The 27277-nt window shown below is 47.3% G+C and overlaps 2 pseudogenes; both read right to left on the bottom strand.

The window, feature by feature from the left end:
* Window positions 1-944: 944 nt before the first annotated feature.
* Window positions 945-4091, bottom strand: LOC117844331 (probable inactive purple acid phosphatase 27; annotated as a pseudogene).
* Window positions 4092-4662: 571 nt separating this feature from the next.
* On the bottom strand, window positions 4663-23683 carry LOC117844330 (uncharacterized; annotated as a pseudogene).
* Between the last annotated feature and the right edge of the window lie 3594 nt (window positions 23684-27277).

The following is a 27277-nucleotide window of genomic DNA, read 5'->3' as shown; positions in this document are numbered from 1 at the left end:
GAGCTGGACATGGTGAACAGATCGACCATGGCATCTTGCTCTGAGCATTTGTCCCTCGGTCTTGAATGCTGAGGCAAGCTCGTCGTCCTCCTCCTAGCGGCGCGGCCAAGTGGCTTGGACGGCAGCGATGCAGCGGTGTTCGGCGCGGGTGGAGTAATGGCGCGTCGTCGTCTTCTATGACGTGCGCGCGATTCCTGCGCAAGGCAGTAGAGGAGGAAGAAAGGGAAGAGAAGAGGGCGGCTCACTTGCGGGCTGAGCGTGGTAAGAGGATGACGAGCGGGACCGCGAGACCCACATTGTAGACTATGGTGAGGACAAAGGTGGGTCTGAATAAAAAAGATGGGCCGTAACTGGTTTTGTCCAGAATGAGATTTAGTTTAGAAAAAAGATTTCATATTTGATTTGGATTTCAGAAGTTCAAACGTAATTCCATTTAAACCTTCTCCAAAAATTCCAAGAAATTCACCAGAAATTACTTTCACGACTTAGAACTTTTGTAGCAAAGTTTGAAGATTTATTGTATTACTTATTTCTGAACAACATTTTAAAAATGCTCAAGGAGGGTTGTTAATGCATAAAATATGAGAAAAAACAATAAAAACCAAGAATGACTTTTATTATTTATTTTAGCTTGTTTTTATTTGTATTTGAATTTTAGGCTGTTACAGACATTGTCTGGCTTCAAGGAAGGTGGACTGGTAGGGAAGGCGATATCCAATTCTATCATATGACCGTCGTGATGTTTTGTTGTCGGGCAGTTGAAGAGATGGCTTCAACCTTAGATCCCAACTAACATACGCGATTTGTCATATGGAGCAAAGGAATAAGATAGAGCGGACTAGAATAATATTATACTTTGGATTAAGATTTTCTTTCTCGCGATAGCAAACTTGAAAATGTCTTGATGTAATATGGTGTACTCAATGTAATTCCTTTCCTTGGCGTCAACTTCGCATATGTAGTTTTTCTTTGCTGCACACCCCGCACTCGCCGCGGGAGTCGTTGCCGTTGTAGAATCCCCCGGTGTCGTGGTAAGTCCTCTCATGGTTGCCACTGCATCGGTGCAACAATGATACTACACACTTAGCTTCAGAGATTCAGAGAGTGGTCGACCAATGAAGTGGCTGGAAATTTTGTAGTAGGACCCAACCCAACGAACCATGCCACCATGTACGGCACCTTGGAGGCGATGTGCTCGATCTGCGCGGTGAACTGGTCCCACTGCGCGAGGAAGCCGTTGGCGTAGGAGAGGTCACCGATGTGGAACACGGCGTCGTATAGTTGGGCAGGTCCTTGATCACCCGGTCCGTGGGTCACCTGCGCTCCGGGCTGGAAGCCGGCGAGCTCGTTTGTTCCATCTCGTTGCCCCTGGCAAGGGAAAATGCATTGTCATCTACACCCTGTAATCACGGGAGGCAAAGTCTGCCCAAGTTTGGTCAAATTTCTTACGAGACCCATGTCGCCGAAGACCACAACCCGCTGGAGCGAGTCCTGGCCAGGGAAAGGCGATGCACGGAAGGTCGATGACTTGCCCCGCACCACGGTTCCGTCTGGCAGTCGTGCCCAATTTGGTAGAAATACCTGAAGAACAATAGTAGTAGTATGGTTACAACGAGCAGAGGGTGATGCACTGCCAAGTAAACGCATGTATATATTCTGTTAGTGTTCCTCATACTCTCTGTTGGGCCACAAGTCTTTCAAGATGGCTGTGTGGATGAAACCGGGGTCTCTGTATCACTGCTAGGGAAAGCCTTTTAGTACCGATTCCTAATCCCCTTTAGTACCGGTTGTGTAACCGGTATTGCTACTTCGGTACTAAGGGGGGCGTACCGGGTCAAATAACCGGTACTAATGGGATATTAAAAAAATAAAAAAAACGAAATCACCCCGACCGAGCTCGAGCCCGAGTCCCGAGCCTCGCCCCGCCCGAGCCCGAGCCCTCCCGCCACCATCCGCCCGTCCTACGGTCGCCGCCCTTGGCCCCGCTACCACCCTTGCCCCCGCCACCACCCTTGGGCCCCTCGCCGGAGACGCGCCCCGGCGCCGCCATCCCTGTCGGGCACCCTGGCCTTGCGCCGCCGCACGCACCAGCCCCTGGATTAGAGAGAGAGAGAGAGAGAGAGAGTGAGTGAGAGGGGCTCACCGTCACCACCGCATCCACCTGCCGCCGCCCCATCCACACGCACGCCACCGCCACCCGCACGCCGCCGCAGCCCCGTGCGCTGCCGCCGCTCCTCACTGCCACGAGTGAGGGGTGAGTGAAGGGGGGAGGGGAGGGGCAGCGGGAGAGGGAGGTCCGGCGGGAGAGGGAGAGAGGGAGGGGGCTGTGGAGAGAGGGAGCTCCGGGGAGGGAGGGGCCGGCCGCCATCGCCGGGGGGAGAGGGAGAGGGCGGAGAGGAGATGGATGGCGGCGCGGGAGCGGCGGTGGGAGAGAGAGGACCGGGATGATAAGGTGGAGGACCGTGAGACCGTGAGAGATGGGAAGAGATAAGGCGGAGGGGGCCGGGTAGAAGATAAAGATGGGCCGGTGAGGCCACCAGGTGGAGGAGATAGGGCCACCTCTTTTAATACCGGTTGGAGCCCTCAACTGGTACTAAACGGGGTCATCGGGGCTCCTGGGGAGCTATCCGTTAGATCCGGTACTAATGCTTCAATTGCAACCAGCACTAATGCAGTGGACGAAAAGTCCATTCTCGAGTAGTGTATCCTTTAGCATTCGCCGGTTTACCTGCGGTTATTTATAGTCAAATATCATCAAACCTAGCTCTTGATCAGTTTGAATCCGAATGTGTGTGCCTACTGCTACAAGTGTCTACTTACTTTCAGGTTGCACAACAACGAAAAATTGAATGGTTTCTCAAAAGGAAGTTGTGTTGAACCATTACCGCACAGATGCCTCCGCGTGTAGGTGAGGGTGCCGGCTGGTGTTCGTTTGGAGCTCTCCTCTCCCTTCATTCTCCACTCCACAAAGGGATATGCTTCATTGATGTTGTACCCACTCGTCCAAGTTACAGTCATCTGCATTGCAAAAACAGATAAATTTACGTGCACAAAAGTCGTGCTACATTTCTTATAAAAAGGAAAAGAAGATTTGTGCTACAGTCAGTAGCATAAAGCTCACCTCGTTCCATTCTTTCCCTTGGGATAGGCGTGGGAAAGCAGGAGCTTTCGGGTTCGCGAAGGAGATCTTGTTTGAGACCGCGATCAGTTTAGGCTGCAAATCACAGTAAAATTAGCTTTTAGCAGCAGCATTGCAAAAAGGATCATCATCCTAATTCCCGATTATCCTAGTTCCCATTCCAGTGACCAGGGTTCAAATTTAGTGTACTCTAAAAACTAAAACTGAACTCACATTGTCCTTGCCACCGGAAAACAGCCCGAAGGCGTAGTCGGACCGCTGGTTGATCACCAGGAAGCTCATGTTGCCGCTGCCGGAGCTCATGAAGTTCGGCGAGATATTGGCAAACATGTACTGCAACAAAAACGAAATCAACCAAGGTCAGTGCGACACCTATTCACGATGAATTAGACTGAACCAGGTTATGTGAAACCTTTCTCAGCCTTTGGGTACTGACCTTAATGGGCGCCGTGGGTAACCCTGCCGCTGGCTCATCTTGCCCTGCTGCTGCATTGGTGCTTGCGCCGCCGCCTCCGACGCTCAAACTGAGAACTGGCCGGACGTGAACAGCGCGATCAGATTGCATGAACATTGAACAGTGATCGATGCTGAAATGAGTGTGTACCCGAAATCGGCAGGCGAGAAGAGCGCGACCAGTGGCCCGCGGACGGCGCCGGCGCGTGAAGTTGACGGTCACCCATGCGGAATCCTCCCCCTGCGCCGGCCGTCGAGGAACAGAAAACGATTAGGTTTTCAGGCGTCAACGCGCACGTTCAGAGCAGGTAACAATCACGTTGCGCGCGCGTGCGCGGCGTGTACTCACGTTCTGGCCGAGCACGTCGGGCGAGGCGTGGATGGCGGCGCCGGAGTCCATCGCGACCCGCGCGGCCTGCATCTTCAGCGTCGACAGCGGCTGGATGTTGTCCGTCGCCGAGTCCTCCACGGCGACGGCCGCCGCGGCGGCCACCGTCATCATCAGCGTGGCCACGGCGAACGCCACCGCCACGAGCAGTGACGACGGCGGCGGCCACCGTCATCATCAGCGTGGCCACGGCGAACGCCACCGCCACGAGCAGTGACGACGGCAGCTCGCGTGCCCCCATTGCGCTTCGATCCTCTCCGCCGAGGACGCTGCACGAGGCACGTACGTAGCTCGTAGCTGAGGGAGATCGCACGTACAGACGACAGCCGGGGGAAGGTCGTCGCGACTCGCGTGAATCTAGGGAGTTCGGTTGACTCATGAGGTGTTGGCACGGGAAACTGTTTACGTGTACTCCGTCTCGTTCTCTATCTCTACGCTGACATGTGGGACCATGTTACCAGTCTCCTGTTATTTTCTTGCTCTCTATCCGGGATTGCGCTCCCACAAGGGAAATAATTTCCACGCCATAAATTCGCATATCTACCACGAGTTTATTCATCGAGCTGTAGGACTGAAGCGGTGAAGCTGTACAAATTTTCGTTTGAGCAGGAACAGAAAATGAAGAGCTGATGATACAACATCTCGCAGTGATACTACGCTGAGCGCTAACGGGCGGATTATCTTACGAGGCAAGAACAAGGTAATATGCGATTAGTACAGGCAGCGATACCAGCTTCCCGATTATAATCCTGCATAATTCCAAAAGGATTTCACCTATGATTATCCCGAAAATATAGACGCGACGGGTAAATAGACGGACGAAAGGTTGCTTACGCAGTGCTGAGTACGTCAGCATGCAGATCATACTCCCTCGCAAAATTAAAATGTCGCGACAGATTGGGGCAGCGCCGCCTGCGGGCCAACAAAGAAAAAGAACGGAGTCAGAGAGCGAATCATTTTGGTTCGTTCAACAAGTAGAGCTTCGGAATATTCAGGGACATTGGTGAGACCTCGTCATCGTCACGTTACCTGCCGATCGCGAAGCGCACAAGGTCGCCGCGGAGCCCCAGGACGGAGGCTCCGGCGGCCGGTCCGGCGACGAACCTTAGCACCAAGCTGAGCGCCGTCAAGCCCGCGCCGCACATGATGAACTTCTCCTGCAGCGCGATCAACAAACCTGCATGCATGCTCTGTAATAAGCTCTTGTATTGCAGATCATATTCTGACTTAATTAAGCTCCAGTTGAGTTGTCCTAAAAAAAAGGCTCCAGTTGAGTTGATTACCCATGCTAAACATGCCCAGTCCAATCCCGGTCTTTAATTGACATGATCGTCACGGAGCCCTCGACGATGCTCGGAAGCTCCAAATGCCACCTACATGTATGTATCAGTGTTAGCAACCACCCATCACCAAGTTGCACAGTTTTAGCATTACCTGTTGGCAATCGAAGACCACGCCAACCCAAGAAGGCTCGCGTAGGCATTCGGGTTGAAGGCGAGCTTGAGCGCAACAGTCCTTAGCAGCGGCGCCCAGAACGACCTCCATCCTGCCGCCACCGTCGCCTTCCGGCCGTCTCCCGACTCCTCGCCGTCGCCATCCAGATCCGCGGCCGTGGCGTGGCCGCCTTCCTCCTCCTCGACCGCGCCGCCGCCGTCGGCCGGCGCCACCACGGCCGGGACAGGGAGCGGCATCTCCAGCCACGCCTGTCTGGCCTCGAACACGACCAGCATCAGCGGGAACCACACCACGATCTGCATCATCGACATCTGCACGGCGATGTCGTGCGCCCACGCCCCGTACATGGCGTCCAGCAGCGGGAAGCCCATGAGGAGCGCGCTGTTGAGCGCCGCGAGCGAGAAGCCGGTGATGCACCACAAGTAGGAGCACGACCCGCCGCCGCGCTTCCCGGACGACCAGCGGCTCGCGGCCGCCCAGCCGGCGAGCGCCAGCACGACGAGGGCCTTGCAGGCGACGTCGGCGGCCAGGACGCGGTAGCTCGCGGCGAACGAGCCGGGGCGGCCGGTGAGGTCGAAGCCGAAGAAGGGGAACGAGAAGTAGATCACGAGGCGACCTCACGAGCCGGGGCGGCCGGTGCTGATCAAGCCATGTCTGTACTCATCACATAAGGACAGCGAACCTTTCCTGCAGCAAGGTCGAAGTTAGATTTTCATATATATTTATTATTCGATCTGTCTCTTATATTAGCAGTATTGCACTATATTAAATCAGTTGGTACACAGTGACCGCTGAGGCAACTATTTTCCATATTTTTACCGGAGCAGTAAGCATGTGTGCCCGTCAAAGTACTCATCAACTGCATATATGTCACGCATTAGCATTTTCGTCATCTCGTGACATAAGCTCACATCAAGGAATCCAAGCACCGTGGGCCAAACGGGCGGCTCGGCTCGGCCTGGCCCGAGCACGATTTGGCCCGATCCGTTTAGACTCGGCACAGTGTGGCCAACCCAGGTCCTCCACTAAGGGCTATTAGTCGTGTCGGGTCGGCCCGGTGGCCCGTCGGGCCATGAAGGCTCATCGTGTCCATTCTAGCCCGGCTCAGATGTCATCAAATTAAATTTTCGAAGGCAAAAATTTAGAGGCATTGTACATACAAACATATATACATATATATTCAGAGGTAATGCACATCCACAACTAAACGTGCTTTTTAGGCACGTGCCTCCATCATGCCTGGGCGAGCCGACCGTTAATCGTGACAGACTGGGCTAGCCCACGAGCTGACGCAGCGGCCCGGACCCGGCACTAAGGACGGGCCGGGCCAGCCCGAGCATGACTAAGATCGTGTCATGTCGGGCTAGGCTGGTACCGAGCTAAATTTTTGGACCGTGGGCAGACCCACGAGCCTCGTGCCTTATGGCTATCTATAACCGTGACAAACTGGTTAGTCGCATTATCTGGAGCAAACCCACTGCTGTACATCAGTACGTGTAACTTTGCGAATGGAAAGTTCACGAGACTTGTGCATACATTCTACAATAGCATTTTACGAAATAAAAAAATTCTGCAATAATTGTCGTCCATGTATCTATGGGCCTATCAGAAGGTCTGGACAGTCCTAGATACGGGGCTGTACATCGAGATGTATCAGACATGCAGACTACGGTGCAGGACGGCATGGTCTACGTGGAGGACAAGAAGTAGTCGAGAATTAGAAAACTACTCATAGCAATTAGAGTAGGACTCGCTAGTCGAATCCGACTAGTATTCTTGTAAACAACTGACTTGTAACCCTGCCCGTGGCAATATAAGGCGAGGCAGAGATCCCCTCCAAACAAGTTCAATTAATAGAAATACAACCAACACACGGGACGTAGAGTATTACGCGATCTAAGCAGTCCAAACCTGTCTAAATCGTGTGTTCGAGTTCACCTTCGAGTTCCTGATCTCGGCGAGCCCCACACATAAAATACTACCTTGGGCACCCCCTTAGTAGGTTGTCGGGTATAAACACCCGACAGATGGCGCGCCAGGTAGGGGCTCTCGCTGAGAATCCACTGGAGAACTCGATAGCTCAACAAGCCCACCGTTGCGTTCGAAGCGGGCGTGACATTCATCTTCAGCTCCTGGGTTTGCATCGCAGACGGTGCTGGAAACTTCCACCGCCACATTGCGTCGGCCTTGGAGAATAGGCAGTATGACATCAACCTTCACCACCAAGCTCTGGAAGATTTCATCAAGAAATTTGGTGAAATTTTTGACCTAGTCAGAGGCTTGGAAGACGAGTCCGAGTATAGCTTGACTTCTCCCACTAGTCAGATTGGTTCCCACGAGCTGGTGCTTAAGCCATGGTGTAAATGATCTACAATACAAGTCGATTCCTGTTCAGACTTCGAAACTCGGGTGCTGCATACCAAGCTACCCTGTCCAGATTACAATTCAACTTAGATTTGATCAAGGACCTCGACTACTACTCGGATCCGGACGAGGAGATTTCATCATCAGGTCCACAACAGGGCCTGGTCATTCATCCACTCTGCAAGGCAGATTCGTCTACTGGCCCAACATGAATCCACAAGGCAGATTCGTCTACTGGCCCAACATGAAGCCACCTGCTCTCGCCAAGGATAACGAGTCTCGCCTTATTGCCTACCTTGACACTCTCTCGTACTAGGAGGGAACCCCTCTATCACCCATCTATGAAGAAGACGGCTGCACAAAGGTCATCACGTCATGTTCGGGTAGTTTTTCTCCGAAACGGGAACTCTTTGCCCTGTTGACCGCACAAGAAGGCAACGGTGAAGAACCACCAGAAAGGAATCCACGACGCGAACATCACCCAGATGACGTGTCGCAGGATGAGCTCACCGCCAACATAGAAGGAGAAGAAACTGAAGCTCAAAGAAATCGACGGCGAGCAAGAAACACTGCAAGGGTTGAGTGTCGCCGTCGCCTTGCAGCTGACCTACCCATCATGAACTTGATTGCGTGTTTGAAGCAGTTCAATCACATCAACACCATACTCCCCTCGTCACCATCGCATCCATTGACCTGATTACTCAGGCAATGCCACAAATCAAGTACACCAGACAATTGGCTTAGCTGGCGGAACGTGCGTACAAGCAACTCGATCAACAAAGCCCAATACACTCGGTTCGACGCACCTCATCCCAGCATGGTAGTAGCCATAGACGGCAAGGTCGAAACAAGGGTGCCAGAAACGAGGACGCCAGAATTGACGGCGCCATATCGAGTCAAGCCGGAGCAGAGGGTTGTTGGGTGGAACCCTCGGGAGGCCTTAGCCACCATGGGCCCCACCTAGAGCTTGAACCCCCAGTACATGACATTCGTCAGAAGATCAACAACAGCCGCGACGCCTGTACAATCATTGAAGGGTGCCGTCGCGAGCGCGAACAAGAAGTCAAGTACCTGGGAGAGGATTCTGACGGGATCCCCTCCTAATCAAAATGAGTACGAAAGACGATTCTACCCGACAAATTCAAACCTCCAGGTATCACCAAATACGACGGCAAGCAGGACCCAGTCTAATGGTTGTGGCGCTACTCGTTGTTAGTTCAGGCGGCGGGAGGAAACAACGACACTAAGGTCATCTACTTCCCCATTTGCATGGAGGCAGGGCCACTCACATGGCTTGAGTCCCTTGAGAAGAACTCCATCGACACGTGGACACACCTCAAGGCGACATTCACAAACAACTTTGCAGGAGCGATGCAGCGTCCTGGCAATAGGATCGACTTGTCTCAAGTCAAGCAGCAACAAGGCAAGACCATGCGTAGTTATCTATGTTGCTTCTTCAACAAGAAGGGCACTAATGGTCTCTATGACCACCAGATGCTCATGGATTTTGACAGGGGACGCCCCAAAGATATTTAATCTCTAAAGATCATGATACAAGCCTGGGCGGATGAAGAAGACAAAGGGATTAAAAGGTTTGAGTCTAGTCGTAACAGAGGCCAGAACAACAACAACTAGAGTAATGGCCAACGCAATAACAAGAACCGTAATGATCGACCCAATAATGACAACCGAGGCAACTACTCGGGTGGTCAAAATCGCAAGAGGAAGCCAGACAATACTGTCACGGTGATATCCCAGTCTTTCAAGAAAAGCGGTAGGAATCAAGAAAGGACTTCGTTCAGTGAGCTCCTAAAAAAGCAGTGTCCGTAGCACCCACATAGTAAGCACTCTGCGATAGATTGCTACAGTCTACGCAGAGTCATGAAAGATTTGCCAGAACCTTTTGGAGCAAAGTAGAAGGGTAAAGACAAAGAAGACGAAGATGATGGTGACAACGGCAAATTCCAGAACCCGTCCAACACCGTCAACATCATCTTCGGCTGCACATCGGGTACTGCTACGAAGCGGTCCCAGAAACTAGCCCTCCGAGAGATTATGTCCACTGAACTAGCAACGCCTATGTTCCTCAAGTGGTCTGACATTCCCATCACCTTCTTCGAGAAGGATCAGTAGAGCAGTTTCTTAGAACCAGGACGCTATCCTCTCGTTCTGGATCTAGTGGTCGCGGGCTCTCGACTCACCAAAGTACTCATCGATGGCAGTAGTGGTCTTAACGTACTCTTCACCAAGACTTTGAGGAAGATGGGCCTCGACATTATAGATATGCTCCCCCCGACGAACTCTCCGTTCTATGGGATTGTCCCAGGCAACGCGGCTGTACCCCTTGTTGAGGTGGTTTTGCCAGTTACCTTCGGGACCAAAGAACACTACCGGACAGAGTACATCCGGTTCGAGATAGGTAATTTTGAAACTTCATACCACGCTATCCTCAAAAGACCCGCATTGGCCAAATTCATGGCCATCTCGCATTACGTGTACCTAGTACTCAAGATGCTGGGACCTAAGGGAGTACTCTCCTTGCAGAGACTTGACGAGATCATATGACTGCCACACAGAAGCTGTGGAGCTAGCAGCGACTACTTAAGTTCCGAATTTGATGATGGAAGTCTTCGCCGCTTTTAAGAAACTGACCCCGATAGAACTCGAGATCCTAGAGAAGAAGTCGGGGGCAACCAAGGTGAAGCCAGCAAGTGAAGTCGATATCAAAGCCATTGATCTTGAGGCTGGTGATAGCTCCAAGACAGTCCTGATTGGCTTAGGGCTGAACCCTAAATAGGAAGATACGCTCGTCACCTTCCTCCGGACCAACCGAGACATCTTTGCATGGAAACCATCAGATATGCCGGGGGTGCCCAAGGAGTTGATCGAGTACTTACTAAATGTGGATCCCAAAGCTACGCCAAAACGACAATGACTATGCTGATTCGTCCAGGAGATAAGGGAAGCAATCAAAAAAGAGTTGGCCAAACTACTCGCGGCTGGCTTTATAAAAGAAGTCTATCATCCAGAGTAGCTGGCCAGTCCTGTCTTGGTGTAGGGATACGAGGTAGGCTACGCTAGCGTAAAACAAAATTTTTCTACCGCGTAAATCAGGAAAACTGTCGTATATGGATCACGGGATTACCACTCGACGCACAGGTACAGAAGATGTAGAAACGCGTCGGGGCAGCAAAGTCGATCACGCGTCAATGCAGTGTAGTCGAACACGTCGACGTCGAGCAGCGGCTCAGCAGCTCGTCCATGTGCAGCGACTCCCTCCTCGTGCCGCGGCTCGTCAGGCTCGTCGTCGGCTCGTCAGGTTCCTCGTCGGAGCTCTTGTGTGGCAGCTCGTCCAAATGCTGCAAATGCAACACCTCCAAGGTATCCACACGTGCGGGGAGAAAGATTTGCAAGCCGGCCTGCTAGGTCCGCGAGTTGCAACAAGGTGGGGGCGTGGGAGGCGCAACTGCTGCTGGTGCAAAAGGGGTTAAACCGTAGGGCGCCCCCACCCCTCACTGTATAGGGGTTCCTAATGGGCCTCTGGGTCTGAGGTCCATTAGTACTCCTAAACTTGGTCCAATTCAGATCACATCTGAATTGGGCTTCCAGCCCTTTAAGTGTGTGACCCTATAGATTGATATACGTATAGACATGGCCCGAGTACTCCTACTCGACCAATAGTTAGTAGCGGCCTCTACCAAGACATACTAACTTCTATACGCACATGAAGATCATATCATACGAACCATCACAACATCACGTACATGCTATTCCCTTTGCCTCACGATATTCAGTCTAGCTCCAAGCCGACCACTCTTTCTCGATGATTTGATTCGGAATCCCTTTCTAGGTTAACTCTTAACCTCACGTAGCATGGCCATGCATTTCCGGATCCGATCACTCGAGGGGCCTAGAGATATCTCTCTCTAATAGAGAGGGGCAAATTCCATCTTGACTGACCATGCCTCACAACATGCTTCTTGACAAACCTGAAAGCTACCTTTATAACTATCCAGTTACGGTGTACCATTTGATAGCCCCTAAATAAGTCGATCCACATCTTGAGTACATGCGACAGTCTCAGGTCTAAGGACAAAGCGTACACATTGTGTAAAGAGAGAACTATGTAACTCGTGTTGGGTCAGTCCTAGCACATGTCTCTACACGTGCCCATATTATTAGTTTGACATCTCCATGTCCATGACTTGTGAAACATAGTCATCAACTAATACATGTTCTAGTCTAAGATTCATGTGTGTCTTCACATGAACTCCGACTAGCGACAACTTTTAGAATAACCATACAAGTAAAGAGTTTCACACACAATTCACATAATTGCAAATCAATTCAAGTAGCCTTTAATGGATATTCAAGGAACACAATATAAAACATGGATACAATGGAATATCATCATCGTTTTGATTGCCTCTAGGGCATACGTTGGTTTAAGGTGACTCACTAGTAATCTTCAATCAAGTCAACAACGAGTGGGATTGCCATAAGGACAACATAGATTGCGTACTGTTTGGAAGTACACAAGTTAGAGAACAAGTTCTACGGTCTGGAGTTCCACCACGTCATCTGCAACAACAACGTAACCGCGGACGTCTTATCAAAGGTTGGATCTACTCGTGCTCAAGTTCCAGTTGGGGTCTTCGACACAAGCCATCCATAGTGGAGCCAGCACCGTCAAAAACCACCGATTGAGGTCATGATGCACCAGATTGGGATGTTATGATGATTGATTTAGACTGGAGAACCCTCTTCATCGACTACATCAAGGAACACAAGTTACCTCCAGACAAAATAGAAGCAGAGCAAGTCTCACAGCTTGGCAAGAACTACGTTCTAGTCGGGGACAAGCTCTACAGATAAGGCACATCATCAGAAGTACTAATGAAGTGCGTCTCACGGCAAGATGTCAAGGACATACTAAAGGAAATCCACAAAGACATCTGCATCAACCAAGCATCATCAAGAATGATTGTGGGCAAGGCTTTCAGAGTAGGATTTTATTGGTGTACAGCTCTCGCTGACGTCGAAGAACTAGTCTGCTGATGCCAAGGGTGTCAATTCTTTGCCGAGTAACAACACGTCCCTACCTACAAGTTGATTACCATACCACCCTCCTAGCCTTTTGCATGTTGGGGGCTAGACATGATTGGCCCTCTACCTACGACACCTGGAGGCTTCGATCGAGTACTCGTGGTGATCGACAAGTTCACCAAATGGATCGAGGTGAAGCCAATAACCTTCCCCAAGGCTGACAGAGTACTCAACTTCCTCGATGAAATTGTCCATCGCTACGGCTTCCCCAATCGCATCATCACAAACCTGGGCTCAAATTTCAAAAATCACGAGTTCTGGGAGTACTATGAGAACAACGGGATTGACGTCCAGTACATCTCTGTCGCTCATCTGCGGGCCAACGGCCAGGTTGAGAGAGCCAACGGGATGGTACTGGAGGTTCTCAAGAAAAGACTACATGACATTGGAAACACCAAAGGAGGCAAGTGGCTCAAGGAGCTACCCAACGTTCTCTGGCAGCTCCGCACACAGCTGTGCAAGCCTACAGGGTACTCACCCTACTTTCTGGTCTACGAATCAGAAGTCGTCCTTCCCGCTGATGTCATGTGAAAATCTCCAGTAGTCGAGCAGTACGAGGAGGGCACGATAGAAGAAACAAGACGTTTATACTTAAACAGTCTCGAAGAAGCTCGTTGTGCAACACTCATCTAGTTTGCAAGGTACCTTGAAGGAACCCACCGCTATCATGATCGCAACATTAAAGAGCATTCGTTCAACACACGCGACATGGTCCTCAAGCGTATTCAAGACACCAAGGGGCTGCACAAGATGAATTTGCCATGGGAGGGTCCTTTCATCATCTCCAAGGTCACTGGACCTAGGTCGTATATGCTACAAACTCTCTCTAGCGAGGAAGTCGACAACTCATGGAACATCGAGCACCTGTGTTAATTCTACCCATTGTTTATATATCCATGTAAAATAGCCATCAACCTTAATCGTACAATTACAATTTAATAAAACATATTTATTTTTGTCAAAAAACGACTACCTATTTCTGCCTATTTGTGACTTGCAAAAGCAAGTTCGTAGAGCTACTCAGTTTCCCGGGTACTATCGCCCAAGTTTGCGGCTTGTAGTCACAGGCCTGCAAAAGATATTTTCGAATTATTCAAACTCATTGGACAAAATTGTCCACATGTGGCTTTTAATAACAAGTCTGCACACATATTTTTTGAGTTATCCAACTCGTTGGACAGCAGTGACTTGCAAACACAAGCCCGCGCACACAAGTTTATGAGGTAGTCAACTCCCTCGATAGGTCTGTCCATCGACGGCCTCAAAAAAAAGAGAGCAGCCATCTGTAACTTGGGAGTTATCTATACTACCCGAGTTCTAAACTAGACAAGTTTGTGTTGTCGTAGCTTGTAATAACAAGTCTGTAGTTCTAGGTCTTCAGGAGCACAAACATCTGAACAACCCAGAGAGGTTGCAAAGATAGGCTCCAGCTAACGAAGTCCTGAAGAGTCTACTCACCTAATGAGCACGACTACCCAGATACTCAAGTACCTGCACTCCACAAAAAGGGGTCGCATCCTAGAAGTACTCTACACCGTGTATTTGAAGAGGCTCACAAGAGTAGCCTTGCGCGCAGACACTCACGACTACCGTATGAGCAAATATCAGGGTAGTTCGGGAGAGGCACTAAAACAAAGAACACACAAGTCGACAACAATGAAATTGGCAACAAGACTTCCAATAATTTACATTTTCATTCATATCATACTTATATTATAATGACTTCATGTCTTTACATGTAGCTACTCAAGGTCTATCTGACTGGCTACCACCTTGGCAAAAGGAGCCACCTTTTGCTGGTACTGGTGGAACTGCTCATCAGAGCAGTCTTGTGCAGTTCCCTCCGCAAGTGGAGCCAAGTCAACTTGCGGGTAGAAAAACTTCACCATTGCTAACAGCTGCTTCGAGATGGACTCTGCCATCTTCTGGATGTAGCTGGTGATCTTCGCAGGCACCTCCTTAAGTACTTCTGCCAGAGGGCGGGCTCCACGCCTTCCATCGGGGGCTCCACTATATCAGCGATGGGCTGAGCGGCTTCTGTTAGCTCCTTCAAAGCAAGCTTAATTGCCTCTAGCTTAGTCTCGCGATCTCGGAGGGTCGTCATGGCATTCACCAGATTGACTTCTCCATTGGTGCGTATCTTCCGCTCCTTCTCCAGGCACTGCTCCAGAGTCTCGTACAGAGCGGACAACTTGCCGTGTTGCTCCGTAACTTTGTAATACGAGTTCTTCCAGTTCATGACTCGGCCTTGGAGATCTTCTTTGACTTTCTCGACCTCTGCAAGAACAACACAAGGGGCAGTTCAGAATCATCAAGTGCAATCGGTACTCAAGGACCAGCAAAAGAGGACAAGTTACCTTTCAGCTGATGCTTCAACATCTTGTTGTGCTTCCGGAGGCGTCCTTCTCCTCCGCAACTTGCAGGGCGAGGTTGCGGTACTCAACGGCTTGGTCGTCGTACTTCATGAGTAGATAGGAGGAGTACTGCTTCTCCTTGGTAAGCTCGCGTTCAAGCGCTTCAGCCTGCATTATTGTGTCTCCATAGCCTTGGAGCATTTCTGACTTCCGGTGAGAGCGCTTGATCAAATCCTGCAGAGACAAAGCAAGTACTTGTATAAGGAACAAGTACTCATTTCAAGTTGAAACCAAAACGCAGAGGAGGAACTTACCACTGTGTATTCAGCTACACGGCGGTGCATCTCCTGAATCGTGGCCTCCATCTCTATGGTGGCAAGAGGGTCAACGAGGAGTTGGATATCCTCCAGGTTCACCCCCCAAGCTACCCAAGGTTCCTCGTGCTCTTCAGCGATTGGTGCACCAAGAAGAACCAACGCATGGCTAGTTGACGGACCTGCCTCAGAAGGCGGGATGGACACCAAAACTTGGAGGGCCCTGGGGGCTTGAATCTCTACTTCCGGGTCAGGGGCTGAGGCTATGAACATAGCCACGACATCGGAAGTAGTCGTTCCGACGGGCTCGGCTACTGGCAGCTCAGGGGCTGGCAACTCAGCGACATTCAGTGACGCGATAACATCATGCATAAGCGCAGCAACAAGGGATACAACACCTGGAGCTAGTTCTAGCGCAGGCTACTCCTCTAGCGGCGAATTGTGGGTGCGGGGTGTGGTCTTGGGCTGAGCGGCTTCTGCCATCGGTTGCAGACTTTGGGCTCAAGCCTTCAATGTCCACGTTGGCGGATTTCCTGAAAACGGCAAGTGTCAAAACACACTGCAAGGCAATATCGAGACACAATAAGTACTCGAATAATATTTTAGTACTTGCTTGGTGGACCTCTTTATTTTTTCAAAGAGGGCTCTCTCGCCAGGCGCATGGGCTTGATAGTGGACAACAGCTTCTTCGGCGCGACTTGTTGGATCGCAGCTAGATCCTCGCCAGCCTTGGTTGCCGTCTCCACCACTTGAGTAGTCCGCGCACCGACGGCGTTGGTCCTAGCGACAGAAGGCTCTTCATCATCATCAAGCTCGATGACCTCCTTGATCGCTGGCAGCTCCTGCTACATGACTTTTGTATTCGTGTTCTCCACCCATCTCTTCCCTGACTACCTGCAATCCTCCAAAGTCATATTGAGCAGACATAGAGGTACGGAAACTACTTACGAGTACTTGATCCTCAGGATCTTGTCCTTCTTCGTAGGTGATTACCGGAGGAGGGACATGGAGGTACAAAAACTACTTATGAGTACTTGGTCCTCAGTATCTTGTCCTTCTTCGTAGGTGATTACCGGAGGAGGAACGTCCTCGGCGGTGAGCGAGTTCTTCACCACACGCTTGACGGCGACAGTGTGCCTCTTCTTTGGTGGTGGCGCTAGTCCGGCTTCAAGGTCATCCTCAGTAGAGAGCTTCGATGTCCCGGAGGAAGATCCAGCCTTGTCCGACGAGCAGGCCTTGATGACAAATTCTTCAACACAGAGCTATTGAAGGAAGAAAAACCATCCGACTCCTCCTTCTCGACTATTTTCTGTACATCGGCAGTCGTGTGTACTCGCGAAGCGGCGTTAGAGCCATTCGATCCGGGTGGAGGAGGGGTGGACCAGAACAAGTAAACTTCTTCTTGTAAAAGGAGACAAGTCAGAAAAGCAACAAGTACACAAATTAGTACTCAAGGGCTGAGGCCACGGGTACTTACACTAATTGGTGGGTTCGTGGCGCAGAACTCCCGAACAATAGTCGGGATCACTCTCGCATGCTTGAACAGGTGCCTCAATCGCGCCATATCTTCATCCACGGACAAGTCATCTGATGTCATCCAGGATGGATCATTGGGGCCCGAGTAGTCATATCCCCAAGTGCACCGCAGTTGCAGTAGTTGAATCCGCCTCCTCATAAAACTGAGGGCTACCCTGACTCCGGTCAGCCCTTGCTATATGAGTACGGCGATCTTCTCCAGAAGCTCGGGTAGTTGAAGGCTATCTCCATGGGTAGGCTCGTTCAACCACAGGTTGTTCCAAATTGGGTGGTGGCCTATCACCTTGGGTAGTTGGGGCTCATGATTCCCGATTGAAAGGATCTTGTGATGCCTATGGGGGTGAATAGTCTCACTTTAAAATTTTCCAAACAAACTTCGCAACGGTATTAGATACGTCAGAACTTCCGACAGGGTCAGAACTTCCGATACAGGGGCAGAACTTCCGACGGCAGGAAATGAGCTGAACGAAATTCAAAATAAAACTTAAAACTGCCAATTCTATTTGAATCAAAAGATTAGAAGTGATGTATAGAGACTACTGCAGGTGATATATATAAGGGAAACTTCACAAATATATAGATCAGCACAAAACAAGCTTCTAGGTCAATAAGAACTAGAGGAACACAACAAGCACATGAGATAAAGGATTTCTTTACTGAATTTCACTTCCACAAAGGAAGCTACGTCTCCGTTGAGAAGCTGACAAATAGCTAGGTCCTCACAAACCCTTTACCTCTCTCAATAAACCACAAAGGCGGATTGAGTCACTTACTATGAATCCTCACAAAGAGGATGGGTGATACAAACTTCCCGGGCGCACCACACAAAGAGGGTGCTCAAACGGGCGATGCCAAACTATCTAGAAGCAAGCTTCAAGAGTAACAAACGTGAATTAAAGGCCGAAGATGCTTCAAGTGCTCTTGAGATAAACTTGTTGAACCTCCCACTCAAAACCCCAAGTCTCACACCTCCAATCCTTCTCTCACCCAAACCCTACCTCAAAACTCTCAAAGATTTAGCACAAGGAGGGAGTGGGGAGGAGTATTGAATGCTCAAGAGGGTGTTTGTCTCAGGTTATGTCAGCAGCCAATGAAGGGGGGCTGAGCGGGTATAAATACCTGAGCCCCAAAAACCTAGCCATTCCAGAGTTGTTAAGTGCTTGTCGGAACTTTCGATACTGCGTCGGAACTTCCAACACAGTTCAAATAAAACGGCTGGGAATCCCTTGCTGGAAGTTACTAGAAACTTCCGGTGCCTTTTATCGGAACTTCCGACACAGGATCGTAACTTCCGACTCTGTTAAATTAAATCCGCTAAGCACCCCCTGTTGGAAGTTTTTGAAAACTTCCAGCAGGTGTCGGATCTTCCGACCCCATGTAGGAACTTCCGACACTCATAGAAACTATGAGAAATTAAATGTGCAAGTGAGTGAGTGGGGTTCTTTCTTACACCTTTGCACTTCTTAGGATTTTAAACCTGTCAATTACTTGATAAAATCATTAGTCCCCTAATTATACATGTCATCAACACCAAAACCCACTTAGGGGGCCAAATGCACTTTCAATCTTCCTCTTTTTGGTGATTGATGACAACACAAATAAGGCTCACATGAGAAATATATAATCATTTTGAATCCAATCATATAGGTGAGCTCCCCCTTAACATGTGCATCTTTCAAGATAGACACAAGATGGCCTCAAATGCTATTTGCACATGTTAAGTGAGCTCCCCCTATATCCTTGCATTCGTGGGGTGCAAAGGTGTGACATGAACGTCATCGTGATGTATATGACAAGATATAACACTTCAACAAAGTGGAAAATAAACGATACACCAAGCCATGATCATCGCATATGAATAAAGTTCTAGATCCACACTAACATAGCAAATCCCAAATAAGTCTTACAAACCTACAAGTTCACTTGGCACACCATGCATCACACCACATAAAAATTCTTACATGGCCACAAGCCCATAAAGTAGAAAGCTCATAAAAAAGATAGCAACCACCATATGGTCCATGGTGAGTCACTCCCCCTTTGGCATCAAGCTCCAAAAGGGGAGGCCCATCCATAGCCATCACTCATCATCCTTCTCCTCCTCATCATCTTCATCTTCATCTTTCGGAGTATGAGCAGCGGAAATATCTTTTTCTTCTTCCTCGGACTCCTCTCACCCACCCAAATCTTCCTCTTCTTCTTCTTGGGGAGCTCCAAAGAACATGGAGGGCTGCCCAATTTCTTCCCAAGGGTGGTAGAAAACCGGTGGAGGGGGGAAATTCATAGGAGCACGGACGGGAGAGTGTGGGATATCATTCTTAGCCATGAGCTCCTTTTGCCTCTTTTCCATCTTTAGGAGCAGCTCATCCATATGCTTCTTGTGGGCATACATTTCCTCCGCATTGCGGCGACCCACATTGAATCAAGCAAAGAGACCCTAGGATAGGAAGTAGAAGATCCCTTTCTTCTTAGGAGCATTGGAGGGTGGAGGACATCTAGAGCTAGAGGGCCTATGAGAGGATGATGGCCCATGAGAAGGTGAAGCTCCAATTGATGGTCCTTGAGAAGATGAAGGTCCATGAGAAGGTCCTTGTGGTGGAGGACGAATACATGTGAACCAATCTTGCAAAGCCTCTCAATGTGATCCTTCTTTGGCTTGTAGACGGGATGACCCTTGTTTGTTAAAATCTCCAACTTTGTCACTTCCTTGATCATAGCAAAAATATAAGGAGCATAGTGACAACTCTTCTTGGGTGAGTAAGAGCAAATAATAATCTCCTCCCAAATGAAGTCAAAGACGCTAAACTCATCCTTGTCGGGATGCATTCTTGCAAGTAGTTTCTTTGACATGTTGGAGATGTTGTCTGTATCACCACCTTTAGGACAAAGCATATAGCGGAAGAGCTGATTTAGCAACTTATATAAAGGAATCATACTCTTGGTGGTGCCATGCTCAATTGGCCCATATGCACTATCATACATGAAAGCCATCTCACTATTTTCAATAACATTTTCCATCTCATGTATCTTATATCTAGCGAGATCAAATTCGCCATAACCAAGAATGCTTGCAAATTCCGCATATGTCACTGAGAGGGGCTTTCCTTGAAGAGTCCAATGCATCACCTTATTGACCCAATCAATATAAAGATTGGCATAAAATTGAGCCACTATTTGCTCATTCCAATCACAATTGAATTCCATAAGATAGAGAAGGTTTTTATTGTTGCACGCTTCCCAAACTTGATCAATGACAGGCAGCTCAATTGCTTTAAAATATGACCAATCAATGGACTTCATTTCAGTGGTAGGATGAGATTTGCAAATAATCACCGACTCATACCAATCGGCGTGAAAGCGCAGCAAAAAATGAACATCCCCATAAAATTCCTTTTGATACTTGGATGGCTTGTCGTACCGGAGAGCTCGTATATCATGCTTACCCTTTTGATAATCCACCAACTGAACTCCCATATAACCCGGCCTCTCTTCCCGAATGGGTTTTGACATCTGAAGGATCACTTGTTCAAGAAAATCCAAAGTGGTCATTTTATTCTCATCCATATGACCACCCAGAGCGGATGCATTCTTCATGCGAGACCGACCACCTTGACTAGGCCCCCCAGCTGGAGTAGGCTTCCCCCTGCCTCTAGCATGTCTAGGAACTTTGGGGACGACCTTGCCCTTCCCCTTCCTTTGAGAAATAGGCATATCATCTGACTCGGTGGAGGAGTTGGATTCAATTCCCGAAGTCTCCTCATGCTATTTGCTTCTCCTTTAACGACCCATCTGACAGGATTTGCAAAGGAATTAGAATGGATCAAAGAGATGATACACATAAATTAGCACAGAAGCTTCAGGCACTTTTCCGAACTTCCGACCAAGGGTTGGAACTTCCGATCGTCGGATGTTCCAACCCGGGGTTGGAAGTTCCGACGGAACCCGAGCTCCTCTAAAATCCATGGAACTTGAGATTGCGCCCACCAATTTGAATAAGATCATAGGCATGAGTTCTAAGGCATATCTAGAGACTATCCCCTAAAGGAAATCGATTCACTCCTACTACATTGAGAGATCATGTGACGGGATTTTTGAATGAAATAACTTAAAGATTTTCCGCGCGGATCGGATGAATTCCAATGTGGATTGGAGCTTCCGAGGAGTGGGGAATCTAAAGATAGCAAGAGCTTCAAAATTCCACGGCTAAAACTCGAGATCCCCTTGAGAGATTGAGTGGAGAGAGAGGGAGGCGCCGGTGGTGTTTGAAAGAAAGGAGTTAGGGTTTGAGGGGTGTCCAACGGGTATATATACCCCCAGGGAGACTATCAGAAGTTCCGACGGGGCGTTGAAAGTTCCGACGAAAAATAAAATCAACTCCTGAGCACCCTCTGTCGGAGAAAACCTGAAAGTTCTGATGGTTATAGGAAGTTCCTACGGTGCGTCGGAAGTTCCGATGATAAATAAAATTTCTCCCGGGAACCCTCGGTCAACACTTTGTTGAAACTTCCGGTGGCTGTCGGAAGTTCCGGTGGTGTGCTGGAAGTTCCGATAAAGTTGAGATAGCTCCAAAAAGATTGATTTTGGGATGTGGATAAAGATTGAGATTTCGAGATATGTGGCTTATGGACATATAAGACAACTTGATACTTAGTGATCAGCTAACAAGCAACATTACATAATAATGATCACTTGAGTCAAGTTTTGATCCAAAGATCAAAATCCAAGTTTTAAAAGAAACTCAACACAAAGAAATACATTTTTCCTATTTAGGCAACAATCAAGTATGTACAATAAGTCAAGCCAAGTTGTGAGAATCCAAGATATTTAGCTCATTCCTGAAAGCACAAAACCTTTGCTCATCTAAAGGCTAGTGAAGATATCAGCAAGTTGTCTTTCGGTGCTCACATGACGTAAAGCAATATCTCCCTTAGCCTCATGATCTCTTAAGAAGTGATGTCTAATATCTATGTGCTTTGTTCGAGAGTGTTGCACCGGATTGTTAGCTAGCTTGATGGCACTCCCATTGTCACACAAGAGTAGAATCTTGCTAAACTCACAACTGAAATCACTCAACGTTTGTTTCATCCACAAGAGTTGGGCACAACAAGCACCGGCTGCCACATATTCGGCTTCGGCGGTGGATAAAACAACCAAATTTTGCTTTTTAGATCTCCAAGAAACCTAGGATCTACCAAGAAATTAGCAGGTCCCGGTTGTACTTTTTCGATCTACTTTGCAACCAGCATAATCTAAATCGAAATAGCCAAGTAGATTAAAAGTGGAGCCCTTAGGATACCATAAGCCTAGGTTATGAGTATATACTAAATATCTCAAAATTCTCTTAACAACCATCAAATGACATTCCTTAGGATTAGCTTGAAATCTTGCACACATACACACACTAAGCATAATATCCGGCCTAAATGCATAAAGATAAAGTAGAGAGCCAATCATGGAGCGATATACCTTTTGATCAACCGACTTTCCTTCTTCATTGAGATCGAGATGCCCATTCAATACCATGGGTGTCTTGATGGGTTTAGCATCGGCCATGTCAAACTTCTTGAGCATATCTTTTACGTACCTGGTTTGACATATGAAAGTCCCTTCCCTCATTTGCTTGACTTGAAATCCAAGAAAGAACTTCAATTCACCCATCATGGACATTTCAAACCTTTTGGTCATGATCCTACTAAATTTCTCACAAAACTTTTGATTAGTAGAACCAAATATAATGTCATCAACATATATTTGGCAAATAAATATATCCTTATCAGCTTTATGAGTAAAAAGAGTGGAATCAATTTTGCCCATTACAAAGTCATTCTTGAGAAGAAAATCTTTAAGGCATTCATACCATGCTCTAGGAGCTTACTTAAGCCCATAGACTGCCTTGTGGAGCTTGTACACATGGTTGGAAAATTTTAGATCTTCAAAGACCGGCGGTTGTTCCACATACACCAACTCGGATAGGGGGGCATTCAAGAATGCAGTTTTCATATCCATTTAATAAAGCTTGAAATCATGATGAGTAGCATAGGCTAATAAAATACGAATTGACTCAAATCTAGCTACGGGTGCATATGTCTCATCGAAAGCCAAACCTTCAATTTGAGTGAAACCTTGTGCAATTTAACTTACCTTGTTTCTTGTGACCACACCATATCCATCTTGTTTGTTGTGGAAAACCCACTTGGTGCCAATCACATTTTGCTTTGGTCTCTCAACCAACTCTCATACCTCATTTCTTATGAAGTTGTTTAATTCTTCTTGCATGGCAATCACCCAATCCAGATTATCAAGTGCTTCATCTACCTTGAGAGGTTTCAAAAAAGAAACAAACGAGTAACATCCACAAAAGGTTGTACACTTGAACGAGTAGTTACCCCTCTTTGGATACTTCCAATTGTGTTGTCAACGAGATGATCCTGTTGGATGCTTTTATGAACTCTTGGATAAGGCACTTGTGATTGATGTTGAATTGGTCCATCATCATCATTTTCATCTTGTGGATGATCTTCTTGAGCTTCACTTCCTTGTTCTCCTCCTTGATCAATACCATGAGCTTGGTCATCACCATGAACTTGATTTTGATCTTGGTTTTGTTGAGAAATTGGTGATTCAACTCTTGTCGATGATGATGGATCATTGTTGTCATTTTCTTCTGGTGTTTGAGCCTCAACTTCACACGGTCTTACTTCACTCAAGCCTATTCTCATGATTGATTGACTTGGTGGCTCCTCATCATCTACAAGGTTTTTATCAACTTGCTCTACTTGAGAGCCATCGGATTCATCAAAAGTCACATCTACCATGATCTCAACATAATCGGTGGTTTTGTTGAAGACACGATAGGTGTGTTCGTTAGTACCATAACCGAGTAGAAAGCCTTCATCAACCTTTGGTGCAAACTTAGAGCTTGTGGGTTCCTTGTTTAGAATAAAACATTTACTCCCAAAAACTCTAAAGTAGTGCACCTTGGGTTGTTACCGGTGATTATCTCATAGGATGTCTTGCCCAAATATTTATGGAGGTAGAGATGGTTGATGGCATGGCAAACCGTGTTAATTGCTTCCGCCAAAAAAAATATTCAGGGTCTTATACTCGTCAAGCATGTTTCTTCCGGCTTCAATCAAGGTTCGATTCTTTCTCTCCACAATGCCATTTTGTTGAGAAGTGTATGGAGTGGAGAACTCATGCTTGATCCCTTCTTCATCAAGAAATTCTTCAATATTAGTGTTTCGAAACTCCGAGCCATTATCACTCCTTATCCTCTTGATCTTCAACTAATATTCATTTTGAGCTCTTCTAATGAATTTCTTGACTATCCCTTGAGCTTCACTTTTATCATGCAAAAAGAATACACAAGTGAAACGAGAAAAATCACAAATAATAACAAGACTGTATTTATTACCGCCAATGCTAACGTAAGCAATGGGTCCAAATAAATCCATGTGTAGAAGCTTCAATGGTCTTGACGTAGTCATGATGTTCTTGGTGGGGTGTGGAGCACCAACTTGCTTTCCGGCTTGACATGCGCTATATATCCTATCTTTCTCAAAGATAATATTTGTTAGTACTAGGATGTGATCACCCTTCTGAAGTTTGGCCAAGTTTCTCATCCCAACATGGGCTAGTTGATAATGCCAAAACTAACCCAAGTTAGTTTTTACCACTAAATAAGTCTTGAGCTCAACTTTATCCATTGTGAAATCAACTAGATAGAGCTTGCCCTTCAAGCGACCCGTAAAAGCAATAGAGAAATCCTCCCATTTAAAGACGGTCACACCCTCATTAGTAAAGAAATAATTGTAACCCTTCTCACAAAATTGTGAAACGGATAACAAATTGTATCCCAAAGATTCAACCAAATAAACATTAGAGAGAGAGTTGTCATTTGAGATAGCAATGTTACCCATTCCGATTACATCCCCTTTGCTATTGTATCCATATACAATACTTTCTTTAGGTGTGTCATAGTGCTCTAGGGATGAAAACATATCCTTCTCCCCGGTCATATGATTTGAGCATCCACTATCAAGCAATCATGCGGTGCTACTGGAGGAGTAGGCGTACAAAACAAGTTAAGCTTGAAATTTAGGTACCCAAAAAGATTTGGGTCCTTGTTGGTTAGATGGATATATCTTTGGAACCCACACACTTCTAAAGATAGCCTTTTTCGTGTAGGCACCAACATACTTGACCACTATTTTATCTCGTAACCATGTAGTCGGTGGTGTAGTTTGGTGAGGGCACATGTGGAACCACGTTGTCCTTTGACTTTGTCATGGATTTTTCCATAATGTTTACCTTGGTAGTTGCTTTGACCATTGGCTTGATTTGAGTTGTATTGGTCTTTGCCCCACCATGTGCCATGTCCATCAAGTCACCAAGGTTTGCACCTTTGTGGAACATGAGGACCTCCTTACCATTCACCAACTTCCGGTCATTTACCTTGCTTCCCTTGTAGTGTCCAAGCCCATCCATATGGCTAGGATGCCTCCCGGCCTTATACTTGATCTTAGGCTCAGGGTTGACATTACCTTCATAACCTTGTGCCACTAGCATGTTCAATCTTTTGATTTGAACATCCCTTGCTTGGATTGACCCTTCTAACTTAGCAATGTTAGCAACACAAGCATTTACATTAATTTTATAACATATTGAGCAACCTTCACTTGTGGAGACATTGGACTCAAGATTTTCCTTGGAATTAGTTTTGGTGCTTTCCCAAAGAGAACTATACTTAACTTCAAGGTCTTTGAATTTGACCATTAAGCATGAGAAGCTTTCTTAAAGTTCACTATAAGTGGCCTTTAGAGAAGCTAGAGATTCATTTGTCAAAGTATGCTCCTTTGACATCCTCTCATTTGAATCATTAGCTAGAGACAAGTCAATAGCCAATTTTTCACCTTAACCTTTTCTTTGGCAAGAACCTTCTCTAAAGCAAGGTTTCTCTTCTTTTCAAGGATGAGTAAGTCTTCTTGCCTATTGGGAGACTCCTTCTTTTTCTCCAATTTCTCCAAAAGCTTTTTAATCTCTTTATAACCTTTCTTTCCGAATTCTTTTATCATGTTGGCTTTATGTTTTTCTTCCTCGTCCTCTAACTCATTTTGCACATTACAAAATATGGAGGAGAAGAGGGAGGAGGAGGTTGTTGTATCTAGTAGCTTGGTCCCATTTGCCATGAGACAAAAAGGAGTGTCATCATCATTATCGGAGGTGTTGCTGAAGAGTCTTCTTGGTGTAGGAGGCTTCAGTATGGCTAGAGTTGCCATACATTCTTTGTTGGAGTCTTCATCACTAGAATCCTTGCCATACCTGAGTTTGACCTTGATATTTCTTCCTGTAGTCCTTACTCTTCTTGTTGTATCTCTTCTCCTCCATATCCTTGTTTTCCTTGTGTGGACAATCGGCAATGAAATGACCAACTTCCTTGCACTCATAGCATCTTTTTTATGATGTCTTCTTTCTATCATCACCATTCTTCTTGAAAAGCCTTCTTCTTCAAAAACTTCTTGTAGTTTTTTTATGGAAAATGCGGTTTCTTCATCGGTGCTTCCTTCATCACTTGAGTCTTCCTTCTTTGACTTGAGAGTTTTGTGGACTTGACTCAACCATGACACTTGAGCTAGTATTGAGAGCCACACTCTTGTTCATCCTCAAGCTAAGAGATTTGGCTACATCTCTCTCAACCAACTCTTGATGTAATATTTCACTAAGAAGTTGATTGGGTGTATTTTTCTTGAAACTTAGATCTCTTCTACTCATGGTGGCAAGAGTAGGGTTTCTTTAAGTGAAAGCTCTAAGCATCTTCTTGGTGACTTTGTGATCATCCCAATCCGTGATTCCAAGAGATCTAGTGTCCGACACAAGGAGTATTAGTCTATCAAACATTTTCCTCACGGTTTCTTCCTCAAGCATGATGAAGTGCTCTAGCTCTCCATGAATTAAATCCATCTTGCCTTCTCTAACTTGATCGGTCCCCTCATGTGCCTCCTTTAGTGTATCCCAAATCACCTTGGCAACCTCAATGGAGCGGACCTTGTTGAACTCTTAAGCACATAGAGAGCCGGTGATGACCCTTACGGCTTGTGCATTGCGGAAGTAATCTTGAGCTTGCTCGGCTGTCGGTATACCATTCTTGGGTGGAGTCACACCTACAACC

This window comes from Setaria viridis, chromosome 2 (assembly GCF_005286985.2).
Source record: "Setaria viridis chromosome 2, Setaria_viridis_v4.0, whole genome shotgun sequence".
In the NCBI taxonomy this organism is placed as follows: domain Eukaryota; kingdom Viridiplantae; phylum Streptophyta; class Magnoliopsida; order Poales; family Poaceae; genus Setaria; species Setaria viridis.
This window is presented reverse-complemented; position numbering and strand designations above follow the sequence as displayed.